Consider the following 19,202-nt stretch of genomic DNA (forward strand, 5'->3'; position numbering starts at 1 on the left):
GAAACCTGCTTGAATAATGCAGCCTTACTGACAATGTTTTGGAAGCACAAACGCAGTTAAAATACACTAGTAAAATATTAAATAGCTGAAGAATAGGTTTTTACCCACACTTCAGCTCTTTCACCTTATAAAGTCAAGCCTGTTTGGTTTCACTGAGAATGTCTTTAACAAGGTCAGGCTTAAAAGAAAATGTCCTGGCTTCGCAAAACATTTGGGACACTGTATAAAAGCACACAAAAGAGACTAAAACAGAATGCAATTATTTGCAACTGTGTTGACTGACAAAGGTTTTATGAAGTGTTCCTGAGTCCATGTAGTAATCTCCTTTATACAATCATGTGTTCACAAACTGGTGAACCTCTCTTTATCTTTGCTTGTGATTGACTGAGTCTTTTCAGGATGCCCTTTTCATACTCAATCATGATACTATCACCTGTTACCACTTAACCTGTTTAACTGTGGAATGTTCCAAACAGCTGTTTTTGGAGCATTCCACTAGTTTCGCAGTCTGTATTTGCTCCTGTCCAAACGTGTTTGAAACGTGTTGCTGGATCAAATCCAGAATAATTATGATGAGGTTGATGAGGTACAACATTCAAGATATTGTCTTTGTACTGTTAACACAGTAACTTGGAATTGAAATTGTAATTAAAGTCTAGATGTATTGAATGAGTTAATATAGTATTCACTTGAAATACAGTTTGAATTCTTAGACACGAGGGGTGATATTTGGTATTTGCTGTTTTGCTGTGTTTGCCAAAAATCATGGCTGTGACCTTGGCTTTATTAGAGCAACTGCCCTACCTCCAGCACTCAATGAACTGTCAGATCAACCCCTGCTGCATCTAAATGTTTTCAGATTTCTACAAGAATCAATTTGGACTCAGCTGTCAATCATTCAGGCCCGAGGTCTCTCTCCCATAATTTGATTTAATTCTGCAGCATACAGTAGTATGTGTGTGTGCGTGCACAGGCATGTGTGTGAAATCAAATAAAAGTCATACATATTTCTGCAACTGATGCAATTTTATTGAAAGTGCTTATTTCTGGAGGGAAGTCCAGCTTATCTTTGATTAACAGGTTGTGTGAGTGTCTCATAGTTCTTCATTTATGGCAAAAATATATTGAATCTAAGATATATCAGAAGGACTAATTTTAGCTCCAACTTACGTTATATTTTCAGTGAAGTAAGTAAAATCACCACCACCAAAACACCATTGAATCTGGTTACTTCCAGTCGGTATACAGGTATTACCCATCTCTCAGTGAGATGTTTAAGAAAATCATGAAAATCCATATTTATATTTGTCTACTCCCGCGACCCCAAAAGGGATAAGCGGCATAGAAAATGGATGGATGGATGGATGGATATTTGTCTACTTTCAGAGCATAAAGGGATACTACACTGTAGTGGCATCAGTGTAAAGACATGTAGCTATGTATGAGTAGATACTTTAAATATGAATATAGATAACCTAAATTTAGATTGCCTGTATGAAAATATAGTTACTTATCTGGATGAATGTAGTAAATGGCCTTGTTTTGGAGAACTCCAAGACATACCCTCAGAAAAACAAAGTTTTTTTTAATTTTCTGTGGTATCGTTTTCATTGAACTTTGACTAGTGTAAGGCCACCCCAAGAGACTACAACAAGATGAACATTTGAACTCAGCCCATGCCATACTGCGCATACTTTATATTTTATATATACCTCATCTGTTCAATTATACTTTTTACTTTTACTGCACTGCTACTTACTACCTGTTGCACATGTCACTTCTTTACATACGGTGTTGCACATGTTTTTATGGTTTCATAGAAATCACTTGTACTACCTGCACCTACCTCTTATTGTTTATACTGTATATACTGTTTATACTTCATGCCACTTGCACTATTGTATTTAGATTTTTTTGGGGGGGATATTTGACTATTTGCACTTCTGGTTAGATGCTAAACTGCATTGTGTCGCACGATGACAATAAAGTTGAATCTAATCTAAAAGTTGAATCTAATCTTGCTGTGATCCCATTGTGTTTTCCGGCAAATAAGGCCCAGGTACAGATTTTGTCACCTTTTGACAGAGCCAGGGTAGCGGTTTCCCCCTATTTCCAGTATTTAGGCCAAGCTAATATAGCCAGCTGATGGCTTTAACATTATATTAACAGATGTGAGATTGGTAAATGTCCTCTTATCTTTCTCTCTGTTAAAGTAGGCGCTTATTAGAACTGGTGGATGTCCTTGATAGATTACTACTTGCCTTTGTCGTGGTGCTACAATCTGCAGGAAGTACTGCAGGAGGAAATAGATGATTCTCATGTAGGGGAACAGGATGTCCTGAAGGTGGAACTCCCCAGAGAATACATGGGTTAGGCCGTGAAAGGCCTTGTCAGCCTGCAAAGGTAAAGTTCAGGCAGCTTAGCCCATTACTTTCTGTTTTTAACTTTGTATTTTTTCCCATGACTTTTGCACATGTTACAACAATGCAAGAAGTAAAACAGAATGACCATATGACAATATTGAAAATCTATGGTTATTCAATGATTACTTGGCCACATGCTGAGATTTCTGCAAATCCAGTGGAAATGCAAGACTCCTGATGTCCACCCCCACCCGGGGTCATACAGAATGTGTGCATGGACCTCCCAAATAGTCTCATCATGGATATGTTTCCTTCCTTTGTATTGGAAACAATGAAAGAGTGTATTGAAAAGTTTTCTGAAATGTGCAGTTGTATTGGGGAAAAAACAGCTTACTTATTAGTAACTCTCATGCACCAGGAAAAAAATACTGTCCATCACATATTTTTTTTAAATTCTTCAATCTTTGTAAGGAAATGAGAATAGTGAAAACGTTTTTTAAACACTTAAATACTATGATAAAATACAGTTAAACATTTCAAGCCAAAATTTGCTCAATAAAAATTATTATGCACTTACTTTTCCTCTTCCCATAAAATGCGCTTGCATGAATGCCATTTTCCTTATTGAAAGAAAGTTACCAACCTCTTCACATTTGGTATCATTGAAAAGCCCTAAATGTTCTCTGTAGATAGCAAAAGGAGTTAATTCAGTAGTATGCAGTGGGTGGGAAATTTCAGGTTTACAAATGTCCTCCACAGAGGACAAATTTGAACTGCTGGTAGTCAGGAGGATATGTGTAAGCTTGGTAGGGAACAATAAAAATCTGTAATGTTGCAGAAAATGTGTAATATTGCAAAAGATATTGCATGGATGTAATAACAAGATGTTGAAACATAAGATCATAAGTAGTGCAAACAGTAGGTATGTCAACGCAGTGCTACATTAAACAATGCTAGAGTTGAGCTGTCTGAATGAAGGACCCTGTGGTAGCACTCTGCTTTAGGTTTCTTATGAGTGTAATATTGATCTTCTCATCTAACTCTAAGAAAGAGAACAATGATATATCCCAAAAATGAAATTTCGTTTCCAGTAGTAGCAACTGATGATTATTTGGCTGAGTGTTTTCCCATCTAGCTTGATGCAAGTTGGTTGCAAGTTGTCTGAACATGAAAGACTCAATGAACTGAGAACCTTAAATACAGCTGGTAAAGGCAGTTGCATTTCTTCACACAAAGAAAGATTTAATCTTAAGGACACTGACAGAAAAGCAAACACTCCACCACTTCAGCTCAGCTATTTCTTTTTTCTTCTCTCTCAAGCTGCTGCTGCTACAGTGTTTTCCGTCATATCAGTTGACTGTATAATGCGGCTTACCTGACACAACTGACCCCTTTCGAAATTGCCCCTGATGAGTGCTGTTACCTACTGTAGTGCACAGCAGCTTTGTAATGTTCAGTTGCAAATACAGAAGCAGTTTAGAGAGCTGCCCCCAAGGCAGCTAACACAGCCAGCACTGCTTCTCTGTATCTGTATTTTCTGTTTGAATCAGTGGTTTTCCTTTGTGCATAATCATTTGCTCATTTCCTTGAGAAAAAAAAGCAGAATGTGAGCATATTTTGTGATTGTTACAAACCTTGATAGATGCATTTTTATGTTGAGTGGTAGGCCAGCGAGGGCTGGTCAAGCTGAACTGGCTTTTTGCATAAATAAAGACAAGGGGCTCTTTTTTTGATTCTGCCGCCGGCGCGGTGCAAAGTCAGGTCCGCTTCGCCGATGGGGCGTGGCAGCGCAGACTTTGGCATTTTCGTGCACTGCGCCGCTGGTGCAACTCCTCCCCCTTCTCATCTCAGTCCCACCCAGTGGCGCAACTCGGAAAGAGGGAGGGGAGAAGGTGTGGAGTGGGTTTGACACAGCCAAGTCCAATCTTCACCAATCATACCAGCTCCTCGCCTCACCTTTAAAAACGCCACTGGCGAGGCACATGGCAAATTTCGAGGATGACTGAAGCTGCGCAGGAAAGTGTCTGATGCCCAAACTTCTCCCAGGGGGAGACTGATGTTCTGGTCCGGGAGGTCCAGGCTCGCAGTGGCTGTATATCTGAAATTTATTTTAATACTGTCTATCTGTTTAGTGTGGAAAGTTATTGATCGTCAGATGTTTTTTGAACGGGCAGCGAGGCGCTCCCTCCTCTCCCGTGCACTCTGCTGCTCTCCCAGTTGACACGGCACATGCAGTTCGGCCTCCCTCAGTCTTAAGTCCCTTAATGTGTCCTCCGTGAGTTCATAGTGACATCCACGTCGTACAGTCATGTTTTGTAAAATGCAACATGCCACGAAGAATGCACCGACACTCTGAGGGCTGTATGTTAATGAACCACCTGTCCGGTCCAGACATCTAAAATGCATTTTGACAACCCCAAATGTGCGTTCGATGACTGACCGAGCACTGCTGAAAACACCGTTAAAACCACGCTGCCATCTTGTTAAAGGTGTGATATATGGCGTCATCAAACACGTTTTCAGTGGATAGCCGTTATCACCTAGCAGCCACCCATCCAGAGGGGTATCCCCCTGAAAGACTGTAGGGATGCTAGAATTCGCCAGGATGAATGAGTCATGTGCCGACTCGGGGAAAGTGGCATACACATTCGTCACCAGGCAATTTGAGTCACAGATCACCAGACATCCCTGTTTCACCTGTGTACATTCGGTCAGGGTGAGTGACCATTACGCGTGCGGAACGTGCTTGCGATGTGGTCAGATGAGATACTGATCAAAATATATAAATTTGGGTCGGACTGTATGTGCTGACTCAGATAGTTGCATTGAATCGTGGCTGTTGCTAATTATTGATCACAGTGAGATGCCAGACACTGGTGACGTGGCGCACGACTCCGCCGGTTTACGAAAATCCACTTGCCCAGCAGTGCGCCGCTGGAGCACAGAGTTGACCAGGTCTGGGGTGGCGAGCTTTCAGCGCACTTTTACGCCGCCGACATGGACCGAAATGGACCGAAAATCCAAATCCGCCACCTGATTATACCGGCACCTCCCCTACTGCACCGCAACGCCCATCCTGGCGTACCTCTGTGCACCTCGGTTTACCAAAATACCAAGTGCGCTGCGCGCCTGCTTGCGCTACACGCAAATACCACTACGCGTGGTGTTCATCCTGTGCCCTGCCAGCGGCGGGGACAAAAATAGAGCCCATAGTGTGGGGCCACATTCAACCATCCATTTAAGGATATTTACCACTGCTTTTTGAATTTTGAAATATAAAATATTTTACAAAATTTGGATGATTATGCTCTTTTTAGACATGCAACAGGAAAAAGGAAATATATCCACACACGAGGTATTTTATATGAAGCCGCAGAATCTGAGATCATCAAGAGGTCAGTGCTTGGAGGATAACATTTCCTGAGCGGCTCTCTCTGGAAGGTCAGGAGAACAACACACTCTTCAACACATGGCTCTGATGTTAGCATCAATCTCTAACATGTACCCTCACTGTTCATCCTTAACGATTGTATAGATTCATATCCATGATGAGAAATACATGACGTGAAGTAACTGGAAGTCTTCTTGTGAGAAACATTAAATGCTGCAGTAGATCTGGAAGTATAATAAGCCTCGGCCAGTCAAATCCACCCCAAAATGTCAAAACTGTTTGTGGCACAGCATCGATTTATGCAAGGAATGTACAAATAAGGTTCTGGTTCTCTGACATTTTAGCTTCTCCTCCCACATTTTTTTTATTGTGGCTCCTATACATGTGTGTATGTGTGGCTCATAGCTGGCCTCTGCTGGACACAGGTGATTCACAGTCATGTTTCAGAGGGGCTACAGTAAGTGTTTCCTCAGTTGCTATATTAATCTAATGATAACAACACTGCCACTGTACAGACTTGAGCAAGCTTAACTCATGGATGCCTCCATGGCTGCAACAGAGCTCTCTGTGGATGCCATGCAATTCACTGTAACTGTAACAGCGCATCTAATGGTTTCTGTTCTTTCCAATGTTGCTCATGCTTCAATCCCTCCCCAGGGTCATTAGAGGGTCTAATATCTGTGACAGCTACACAAAAGGATTTAGAGCAGTGAGGAGGTCAGTTTTTTTTTTCCTCCAAGAATCAGCATTACTGAGTAAGTAATTCCATTAAGATGTTCTCAGTGCATTAAGGACAAAGGTGTGTGTGAGTTTATTTAGGAGAGAATGAAACCATTTCAGTGAGTGAATGTAAACATAAACAAAACAAGCTGGATAGCAATTTTTGAATAATGTGGCAAAAACTGATAAACTGCCTGCATCCATTTTCTCTTTATTGACTGCTCACTGGGGCTAAGTGGTGTGATTAGGGGCAGATTTAGAAGTGTATATAATTGAACCAATTTTTTCATCATCTGGGAGAATAGTTTATAATTAATTCTGAATACTTCTCAATTAGCCCTCCTATTAGCCATGCAATTACTAGACATACCACCACACAAAAGTGAATTATGTGGACAGCATGTGGCTGTGCTGCAGTTTGACACATCATGTCAGCAGTTGCTGGTAAATGGCTGCTGAAATATACAGGTGGTTAATATTTCATAAAAAAGGAGAAAAAAGGAGAAAAAAAATGTTGCCATTACTACCTCATTTTGTAAATGTCTGACTCAGCGCACTACTGTAGGTGTTCGGACCATGTTTCAGCTCTTGCCAATGGCACTCACAAGCATCACTAAAAAAAAGAGAAAAATAAAACAGAGGAACATTGCCCATTGCCACTCGCCTTGAGTATGTCAGCCACTGTGGTGCAGGAAGCACTTTAACAGCACACTATCATCCATCTGTGCCTGTGGTGGCAGCTATGGCTGCAGACACCCTGTATTCATCACCACCGACAGGTTACAGATCTGCTGATTCGTGGAGCTGCGGGAGGGGGTGGGGTGTGTGAGGGCGGGCCTCTGAAGGAGCGGGAGACGAAGCAGACCAGACGGTGCACAGTGCATTTCCCACCACAGCAGTTGACAGTTTCACCCCTGCTGCTTGGAGATGCCTGATTTCCTCCCACCATGGTTGGCTTAGTGAGAGCCCTGCAAATAGACCTAGATAATAATTTAACCTCTGGGACAAAGCCACCAACAGCTGGCATGGTGGCTGAAAATGTGAGTTTTTATCATCAGGGCCAGCACATTATGCATAGAAAACACGACATTAGTTAAACAAATGTCTACAAAAAACAACCTCTGGCTGTGTTCAAATGTAAATTACTTTCCTTGCTACTGCATGTTTGCATTTCATAGTGGTATATTCTAATTCTTTTTCTCTACATCTAATTTGCTACATGCTAATTAGATGTAGAGAAAAACCTGAGCTTACACTGTTTGTCCAGGAAGGGGTACCCTCCTTCATTGCTTTTCCTGGGCTTTTTTGTGGAGTTTTTTAAAGGATAGAGTATGTAAAGTCAAATTATTTATTGTACTTTGTACACAAATCAGAAAGTTTACTGTTCCAAACCTGAATCCGTGATTAAGTTTCACCTTGAATTAAACTACACATGGAAGGAAAATTAATGAGAGAATGGAGAAAACATCAACTTTGATGTGGCAAGTATACTGTACTTAGCAAGAGGGCCGTCACATTTAGCCTGTGTTGAAATTCTTGACCTTCACAACCCACCAAACACTGCTGACAGCCAGCCATGTCGAGGGAGGCCCGAGGTGCCAATGTGCCTCTGAGTCTGATCAAAGGGCTTGTTACAAATTTATTCACGCCTCATGGTCACTTTGTTACCAAGCCAATTATATCACAGCTAAATGTTTAGTCAATCAGAGGGGAGGGAAATGGTGCCCTCAACTCATTTGAGTGCCTGGCTTCATTTCACTTCACATCAGCCAGTACCATATCACTATGAAGGAGCGATGCAATTGCTAAATCATCTGCTCATAATCTCTCCCCAACTTGAATTAAGTGGTGTGAACATATGGTACTATTTACGATGACAAATGTAATACCAGTGACAATGAAACTAATTGAAATGTACGGTGGTGATGCTAAGTCTCCACCGTTCATTTGCATATTTACAAAAGCAACACTGATCAGTAGTTGTGGGTGTAATTTTATTAGATAAATCTCTTCATCAGCAAAGCTTGCAGTGTCGATTGACTACATCCATAAATAGAGAAGCCTTTTTTAATGAACACCTAGAGGAGTATGAAGTAGATGAGGTGATAATTGTGGTCAATGAAGAGCACTAACATCTTATCAGATTTTACAAAGACCTTAAAGAGCTGTTGAGGAGAGGAAATATAGCCGTTTCATATATCTGTGTGATCACTAGAAATCACTAACAAATGCTGTTCTCAGTTTTCCCTAGTTCCTGTTGTTCCTTACGGGTGACTCACAGGACATAGTTGTGATTATATTGCACCTGGTTCAGCTGAAAATGTCACAGGTGCACAAACACCCTCAGACTAACGTTTTCTGAATGCACTAATCTGTAACTCACTGTGAAAACAGAAGAAGAAACTTGAGACATGAATTAAATAAAATGAATCATCATTAATTCACCCTTTTAGAAATATGACTGAAACGAGGTTGGTTATAGTGGAAAGCTATAATTTATCTATACATAACAAATGTGTTTTGAAAAGTAGTAATGATTACTTTTGTGTGGGAGTTTATTCACTTACTCAGCAAATGCATAGTCTAATCCAGACATGGTGCCATTTTAGCCATTCCAGCCATTTTATATAATGCTGCCTGAAATGTGTTTTTTGAATCAACTGCACAGCAACTTGCCAAGAGTCAGCTGGCTTGCTGATAGACAGTGAACTCATCTCCATAAGTCGATGATGTTAAACTTGAGCAGCGTAGTGCTGGTGTGTGCCAGATGGGTGGACTTTACAGGTAATTTAAAATCAGAAAAAGAGCACGCCTGTGCTTCAGGAAAATGCGCCAACAGCTTTGGTAAACAATGAAAACTTAACTCATATCTTTCACATGGTTTGACATGCTTGGTTCCAAATGGAAAAGGTTTGTATAGTCTTTGCCATCAGCTGGAGGTTGCCCAAGTTTGGTTTTGAAGATAGTTGCCGGGGTATCAAACTCAATTTCATCTGGAATCAATTTTAACCTATTCTGGATTGTCTGTCTGTTTTTTAAATGGATGGAATCCACCGAAGCCAATGAGGTACTCAGATTCTGAATGCTAACTCATCCACGAATGTTTACATCTCACACATGATCAGCAGAAATCCCCTTTTCTTCTTCTATGACTCTACCTCAGTCTACTGACCTGGGGCCTCATTTATAAAACATTGCGTAGAATCCACACTAAAAGTGTGCGTACGCCCAAAAACTGAAAATGGCATATGTGCGTACTCACACCTGCATGCAATTTTCCCTTTATAAATCACACTCCACCTGGAAGATTGCGCAGGTGGATTTACCTCACATCCCGCCCCTGACACACCCACATTTTACCATGAATGGTCAATGCAAAGTACCTCATGAATGTCTTTGCATATAAATATGCCTGCTGATCAATGGCATTTTACATTCGATCATGGCAGAGAAAAAAAAAAGAAATTTTACGGAGACTGAAATCGAGGTGCTTGTGGGTGAGGTGGAGGCCAGAAAGGATATTTTGTTTGGTGGTCACAGTAATGGCGTCACGAATAAAATAAAATAAAAAAGAATGGCAGCACGTCGTCACCGCTGTGAATAGTTCCAGTGCCACAGAGCGATCTGTGGCAGAAATTAAAAAGAAGTGGTCGGATGTGAAGGTGGAGGCCAAGAAGAAAGTGGAATGGCACAGTCGAAGCGCATCTGCTACCGGTGGGGGCAAGGGCGCACCCGAGCCCACACCGCTGGACACCAAGATAGCCTTGATCCTTGGTACCGGATGGCGCGGTTCCGGCAGGTGGGTCTACCTAACACTGCGCCCAGTTCAGCTCATAGATCCAAGAGCACCGCTCTAGGGAATCTAACTCGGCTTATTAGCCAGTCATCATGATGGGCCAGGAAATCTCCGTGGTCCCTAAAACTTCTCTCCATCCTGATCCTTCCATTTGCGTGATCATCCAGCAGTGCCAGCGCATCCATTGTGCAGCATTACGCACGAGTGTCACCGCACTATTTATATGCTTACTCAGCAAATTGAATGATTGTTACACACCTTGTCACATTTAATACTAATCCATCAGTGCCATACACCGCTCCGTATCATTTGAAGATGGGAGTATGATATATGAACATTGTGCATAGAGTAGTAGGCCTAACGGCTCACTAAAGGAACACATCTATAACACTGCAGACTTAGGTGTTTATGATTACACGGGTCTATAAGTCTGATATGTGATGACATTAAATGTATGAGATCAATCTGGCTTCAATTCACCACCTCACCATCTGCACCGCCAGTTCCCCCTGTCTCCAAAATGTTCGTAGGCAAGCATCAAAGTTGGCGTACCGGTGCGCACATTCTCACGCTAAGTTTATTTTTATAAATCACAACCTTTGCGTAGGAAGTTGCGTACTCAACTTTCAAGCCCCGTTTTGTGCGTAAGCAAGTTTTTAAATGAGGCCCCTGGACATTAGAACCCCTTACTGTCCTCTGTCCTCAACTATTCATCACATAAACTCTAGCAATGCCGCCCCAACAGCTATGAGTCTAGCTAAATTTGTTCTATTCAGTGCTAGGAGCCTGTTAAGCAGAACCTTTATCCTGAATGATTTGATCACATCCCCTAATCTAAATGTTCTAATTTTGACTCAGACCTGGCAATGGACTGGCTGCTACTGCCATTTAGTCAAACTTTGCCCTCCTGACTGCAGTAATTTGAACTCCCAGAGCTGCTGAGGCCATGGCAGAGGCCTTGCTGTTGCCTAATATAACCATTTTAGCTGTAAACAAATCACTATAGATAACCTACAGAAATTTGAGACTCTTATGTTCAAAGTCAACTGCCAAAGCCCCTCTGATCTATTCAGTTTACCGGCCCTGAGGCGGTAAAGGCCAAAGAATGGCTTTTTAGCAGAATTTTCTGAATTTCTATCGTCCATTATCCTCAATCATGTGTCAGTTACTATTTTAAGGGATTTTTATGATCCGTATCTATGCCACTGCATATGCAGCATGTCCCTGGTTTGACTTAGCTGACCTGCACCCTTGAACTCTTGATTTACTTTCAACCTGACTATAAACTCCCCTCTCTTTTGACCTGATCCCCCACAGACCTGATCATAAATGTATTGACCCCTGCATTCAGGACTTATCCTTTTTTGGTCTGGTATAAAGGTTTCATCTATTTTCTACAATTTGTATAATATTTTAACTCAAAGTCTGAAGTCATTGATTTTAATTACCTGTGTTCCTTGTCGAGAGATGCCATCGCACCTTTTACAAACAGGTCAGTAGCCGCCACCAAATTGTTTCTGTGGATAAATTATGTTACCCATACCTGTAAGCAGACTGCAGGAGAGCTGAGAAAATAAAAGAGGCAAGCACAGCTTATTCTCAGAACTAATTACTAATAATAAACACAATCCCTTTCTGTTCACCATAATCACTCAGCTTGTACAAGTTGCTCCCACTGCTATCTCTGTCACTCAGCTGAAGATTGTGATTCCTTCTAAACATTTTTGAAGCAAACAAGATGAAGATCGTCACAACCAGCATTGTGCCCACACTCTTCCCTTTTCATCTTTCTTGTAGTGTTCCACATTTACAAACGAAAAACAATTTCTCATTTCTTCCCGCCTTCTTGATATTTTACCCTGCAAATTCTTTGAACAGGTCCCACCTGTCATTGGCACTGCTGTACTCACTTTTATAAACCTGCCGCTCGCCTCTAGCTTTGTCCATGATCATTTTAAGACCTCTTGTGTGCAGCTACTTAAAAAACAAAACAAAACACAGCACTAGAACTGCTTTAAGAGTCACAAACAACATCTTTATTAGTGAAAGCAAATGCTGCCTTGGATACCATTGATCAGATCATCATCATTAATCGATTACATAGATGTGTTGGTATTTCAGCTGTAGAGTGGTTTGTGTCATATTTGCCAAATACAGACATTTTTGTTCTCCATGGGCAACTATGTGTCCTCACCACTCCACTCTGTTTTGGGTACCTCAGGGTCACTCCTTGGTTCCATTCTTTATACTGTATATGTTTCTCTAGTGCCAGATAATCAGTGGCTTTGGTTGTAGTTCCTATCATTATTATGCAGACAAAACTCAGCTATGTGTTGCAATAAAACTGGATGATGCAAGTGTTTAGCTGCTATAAAGGACTGAATGTCACCTAACTCTCTTCGACTAAATTCTGACAAAAGTGAGCTTCTCCATTATTGGCCCTAAAAATACTGTAACTACTGGAGAAAATGGTTGTATTCTCCAGTGATTGGGACAATTGCCCCTTATGTCGAGCCAAACACAAGTTATCTTGGCTTTAGATTTGAATGTCAATTGAAATTTGAACACCATATCAAGTAAATTGGTTCAATCCTGAGAAACAAATCAAAATTGGACCATTGTTATAGGCTTTTGATGTCGAACATGCACATTCACTCATCATTCACATCTTCATTTTCTCCTGTCTTAACCTCTGCAGTGCCCTTTTCACTTGCTTTAGTCAAACTGTCCTGGCTCATCTTCAGATGGCACAAAATGCAGCAGCCAGGCTGTTAAGCAGGACTCACCGTATCACATCACTCCTATTTTAGCCTTGCTGCATTTGACTGCCAGTGAAGTTCAGGATTGGTTTTAAGATTCTTATAATCACTTATAAGACATTACATGGCTTAGCTCCTGCCTAAGTCATGTACATCTACAGTAGCAATAAATCCTTAGACCACTTAGGTCATTCAACAAAACCTGTTGTCTGCACCACATGTCAAAAGTAAAACCAAAGGCCACTGTATTTTTGTTGTACTAACACCCAGATTTTGGAACAAAAACAAGCAAACAAAAACAAAACAAACAAGCAAACAAACAAAAAATACAAAACCCCTTTCTATGATTTTCAGGCATTGCTCTGGGTGTGACTGGGTGCTGTATGGTGTGTTCGTATGTGTGTTACACTGGATTTTTGAAACTTTCTCTCTTGTATATGCTTTGTGCTTGGCATTTGTGGTTTCTTTTTTTCTGCACTGATGTTAATGTAAAACACTTTGTAACCTGTGTTTAAAAAGGTGCAATAAAAATAATTGTACGTACTGACTGGCAACAATCACTCGTCTAGAATGCCACTGCTAGAAACAGCTGTATGACACTGAGACACTGATGTCTTCCAGCTAGACACTGTCAGTGCACAGATGCATTCTGGGACATGGAGTCTCTGGACACAGCAATTTTGCAATGCAGCATAGAAGTGTATTGCACAAATTATGTTCTTTTCAAGTTCGGGGGGGCACATAAAGTGAGGTCGAATTTGGGCCACAGAGTTTAACACATATGTCTTAGAGGGAGTTAACACTGGTCAGCAACACTGGGGCACTGCAGGGGACTGTTCTCTCTCCCTTCCTCTTCACCCTCTACACCATGGACTGCCATCTTCAGAAGTTTTCTGATGACTCTGCGATAGTTGGATGTATCAGTAAGGGTGATTAGGATGAGTACAGGGCTGCTGTGGACAACTTTGTCACTTGGTGTGAGCAGAACCATCTGCAACTAAATGTGGCAAAGACTAAGGAACTGGTAGTGGACCTGAGGAGAACCAAGGCACCGGTGTTCACAGTGACCCCCTGTTTCCATCCAGGGGGTCAGTGTGGACATTGTGGAGGACTACAAGTACTGGGGTACATACTGACAATAAACTGGACTGGGCTAAGAACACTGACGCTCTTTACAGGAAGGGCCAGAGTCATCTCTATTTTCTGAGACGACTGAAGTCCTTCAACATCTGCTGGACTATGCTCAGGATTTTCTCTGAGTCTGTGGTGGCTAGTGCTATTCTCTATGCTGTTGCATGCTGGGGCAGCAGGCTGAGGATGGCGAATGCCAACAGACTCTAACTGATCCACAAGGCCAGTGACGTTGTGGGTATGGAGTTTTTTTTTCCTCTTTCTGCACATACATATTTCTCTCTTCGTTCTCTTCTATATGTCTTCTATCTCTTCCTCATCTCCTCTATTTCTTCTATTCTTTTAAGGAGCAATGTAACAAAAACAATTTCCCCTGGGATCAATAAAGTATATCTGATTGTGATTGTGATTGTGATTTAACATGAGGATTTGTTTTGTTTGTTTGTTTTACATTGCCCTACAGACAGTAGTTGATCATCATCATTAGCAGTTGCTACAATGCAAAGGATTACTCTCAGATTTCGGCTTACCACCATATCTGTCCCACATTGAATATCTGAACACAAAACCAGATTCATAGACACAATCACTTAATAGTGTAGGCCCATTTGAGTAATCCATCTGTGGGTCAACTGGCCTAAGACAGCAGTTTCATCTTGTTCAGATGATAAATTAATTTATATGCCAGCTGGTTTTTATTGCTCTTTTAGCACTCACTTTTCATCTAACAGCTTTTTTCTACCATACTGTTGCTGTGTCTCTCAAAACCTACATGTGCAGCAGATTATGAACCAAATTTTAATACAAAGAAGTGCTGGAAATGACTAATTGAAGCAGAGGCCAGGCTGAGGAATCACTGGACACAGAAAAGGTCAGTCAACCATGCATCGCAAAATGACCTTTGGAACAAGATGAAAGCTACAGATTGATGATACATGCCAGCAAATCAGAGAATCTCTCCACAACGTGCAGAACACAAGTGACATCTGATTTTCTGTGGTTTATAGCTCGAAATAATTATTGTAACTGACATTGCAAATCACAATGCAACACAGCAAGGTTTTCGTTGCAGCTGTGGGAGAATTTTTGGGCGGTCAGGGATAGGCCTTGCATGAAATTTCAAATAAGCACCTACAAACTGTGCTTTTACATTCTTGGGAGAAAAAGCCTTTGGAAGCCCATTTCTGCCAGGAAAAAAAAAAAGAAAGAAAAGATGAAAATTTATGGATGATAATGACTCATTTTTATGAGTTTATGAGATAGTCAGACAAACAAGCGACATCAACATTTGTTCCAAATTTTTGATTTACTGAGTGAAAAATTTGTCTTGCAATGTCAGTTTCTTTTTATATACAGCAGATTAGTAGACATAGACATTTTTGACTTACTACTGTATTTAGTATGATCTCATGAGTTTAAAATTTTGTCTCACTCATGATTTTGCTTTCATAATTGTGCCTGAGTGAGTCAAAATTCTGACATTCCATCCTTTGTTTCCCCTCTTAGTGAAAATGGGCTTCCATACTTTGTTGACATTTCCTTCATCCCTTTTCCTTTTTGGTGATGTTCACCTTTAATCTCTCTTTCATCTTCCACTGTCACCCACACAAAGGCTAAATGAATGATTCAGTTTCATGTTGCTGTTCAGTCATACAATTCTTGATGAGAGCAGCTTATGATAAACATGTTTCATTAGTTTTCAAGCTGCAGAGCAATTCAGGCTTTGCCAGAGGCCAAAGATAGCCCAGTTTCATGACACTGGATGGGGCCAAAGGGAACATATCGAACAAGTGGAAATTTCCTAATATGGATTTAATTCAGCAGGGGGGAAATGCTTTTTTACTTCAAATCAGGCAATGTGTCTGTAGTATAGTGCTGTGTGCTTAGACCTAATCAATGCCCCATATCCAGTGCTATCCAGGGCCACCATGTGCTGGGCTCAGAGCATCTGGCACAAAGCGCAGAACACACAGCTGCCTGGCTGGCATCAGAGGAAAAGTCCAGAGCATTGAGTGTGCTTTGGAGAGAGCCCAATTCCAGCATCAGATTTGAGATGTGTGCCATTTGACTGATTACATCAGTGAAGAGGATTAAATTGTGATTTTATGTAATACTTTTCTCATGGCTTAGCATTTTTGAGTAAGACACATTCATTTCTCTGACAGTGGAGTTAATAACTTGCAATTTCTTTCAAGCCAAAGAACTGTGCTGCTGAATAATGCCTTGGCAGGTTCACAGTGGAGGATTCCAGACATCCCTATACTCGTCATCACCGGTGTCCTGCAAATACTCTGATATCTCAAATTTATTTTCTTTTATTATTGACGTTATCTTCTATGCACAAATAAAGGTTTCATAATGTTGGAGCCATGTCAAACAATCGATGTACTAAATCAATGTTTGTTTGTTTTTTTGAAAAAGTTAACTTTGTAGAGAAGGAAGGTTCTTACATGACACTGATGACATGCAGTTGCTGAGAGGAAAGCAATATTGCTGTGATATTATCCAGCACCAGATGGAAGGATAACATATGCTGATTGCACCTGCCAAACAGGTCACAGTTGGAGAAAAGTAGAAAATACCATCCCAGTAAACATGAAAATGAAAAATGACAGTGAGCTGATAAAAACAAATACATGCAGTAGTTTAAAGCATAAAATAATGAAACAGAACAAAGCCCAGTGAGGAACAGTTTTTTTATTTTAAATTTTTATTGTATGCAGCTGCCTTTAAATTATAACATTTCACTTTTCAGTAAATAAAACACAATTAGGCATTGATGTAATGGGATTTTAATTAAAACTAAAGTGCCAGTCATTACAGACTATGAGCAAGTTTTGTTCTGCAAGACAGAATAATTGAATGCGGGGGAGAAGGTGTAAATCTTGCACCAGGCCACTGACAGCCTCTGGCATGTTATATGAAGTTGGTGAAAAGAAAGTCAGCAAATCAGATCCATAACTTTGGGACAAGCAAAGAGGGAAAAGACAATAGTATTGTCTACTGGGTAGTGTATAAATAAAACAGTATATATATATATAACATGGAACAAGTGCAGACAGTGTTTAATCACTTCTTTTCTTTTCATTTAACACAAGACAAATTAAAGTATTGTTATTATTCATTAAACTATTGCCTTTTTACTCTTTTTACTGTCTCCTCTGAGTTAAGCATTTGGATCCAGTTTCTCTGTGTGAAAATGTGATGCAGTCATATAAATCTCTAACATATTGAACTAGTGCAGTAGAAGGAGGAGAAAAGGTGTTCTAACAGACGGTGACTTTTGATGTCACTTCTCACCTTGTTCGTACTTACCTGTGTGAGCAGTTACCAGGTGGTTGTTCCTGAGAAAGGCTGAATCCCATTTCACCCCTTGGCCCTCCCCCTTGGCCCTACCCCTCCGTTTTGCGCGTTCACGTGGAGGGGTAGGGGTGTCCCAATTCCCATTATGACGGAGGGGTAGGGGGAAGTGGTAGGGCTATGTACCCCTCCAAACGGAGATTTTTCCGAGGCACACTCCAAACGGAGGGGTACGACAGATTTCTCAGAATGCCTTGCAAGACCGGTATTTTCTCCATGAATGAAGTTTTAAAATGTACGAAAACCACTTTATTGTCTATTTTAACGTTGTTTCAATGTGTAGTGGTCATTTTCCTCGTAAAAAAAAAAAACCGAAAAAAATCGATAGTAGTCAAGGCTTCAGTTATGTGGTTACCGTTGCCAGGCTGAATGCCACTAGCGGTGCTCTGTGGGCAGCCCTGATGATAATCTGCAGTGATAACGTTATCAATAATAACTTTGGCAACCTTGCTGCTGGTATTCAGTTACATTGATAGCGTTGTGGGATACAACATGCAGGAATGTCATACACAAATCGAATGTGACGGGAGCATTAGCTTGTCGCATCTGCCTACGTAAGAGGCAGCGGCGACTACTGATGACGTACGCGATTGTCGAAGGGGTGTCCCAATTCGGAGGGGTTGACTTTCGGCCCTACCCCTTGGCACTCCGTTTCAAGGGGCAAGGGACAAGGGGTAGGGCTAAGGGGTAGGGGTAGAAAAGAGAAATGGGATTCACCCAAAGTGAATGCAGTGCTGGGGAAGGACATCACACTGAGCTGCAGAATAGAAGTGGGCTCCAACGTCAGTCTCACACTGAGCTCGTGGGAACGTTATCTTCCTACAGGCAACATAAACTTGGCAGTGTTCAGTCCCGAGTTTGGGATCTGCATCCCTCTGGGTTATGTCAAACGCGTCTCATTTGTCTCCCTATCTGTGCAAGATGTTACCATTACCATCAGTGGAGGTAGCTTTGCAGACATTGGGCCCTACATCTGCAAAGCGGTAACATATTCTCCGCGCATCACCCAAGCATCCACCTACGCGCGACGTAGCATGCAGCTCTGTGAAGGACGCCAGCGAGAAGTTTGAATAAAATAAGAGAAGATTGAATGAAATAAGTCAAATATAAAGCATTAACAGAGCGTTACCAGCGTTACCGGTACCAGACCCAGAAACAAAACTCACCTCCCTGTGGTGGTACTGCGTTCTGGAGTGCCTAAGCCTATAGAGGCTATAGGTATGATGGCGGTGTGCGAGTCCTGCCTCCCCACCTTCTCGAAACTGAGGGAGAGCATCTCCGGTCTGCGGGCTGACCTCAAGGAGAGGGACAAGATCCTCCTGGATTTCTCCACTGTCGCCACGACCTGGTTGAAACATATCGCCTACCTGAGGGCATCCAGCGCAGGTGACCAGAACATGGCAGCCACAAACAACACCACCCTGCCATAGACCGGCTCAATCACCACCGGAACTCCAGCACCAGCACAGGCCAAGTCCCGCTGGCACCGACAGGGAGCCAAGCCCAAGTCATCGGCACCTTCCACTTCCTGCCTTCGCCACGCGGAGTTGCACTGCTTCACCGGGGAGGATGGGGTGAAGGGTCCAGTGAGCTCAACTCCATCCAGGCCGAGGGAACACTGGTCGGTGGTGCACTGGGGCACTGGACCTCGGCCATCTCCTCCTCCACCGCCTCCGGATCTG

The sequence above is a fragment of the Chaetodon trifascialis genome, chromosome 4, assembly GCF_039877785.1.
Source record: "Chaetodon trifascialis isolate fChaTrf1 chromosome 4, fChaTrf1.hap1, whole genome shotgun sequence".
Taxonomy (NCBI): domain Eukaryota; kingdom Metazoa; phylum Chordata; class Actinopteri; order Chaetodontiformes; family Chaetodontidae; genus Chaetodon; species Chaetodon trifascialis.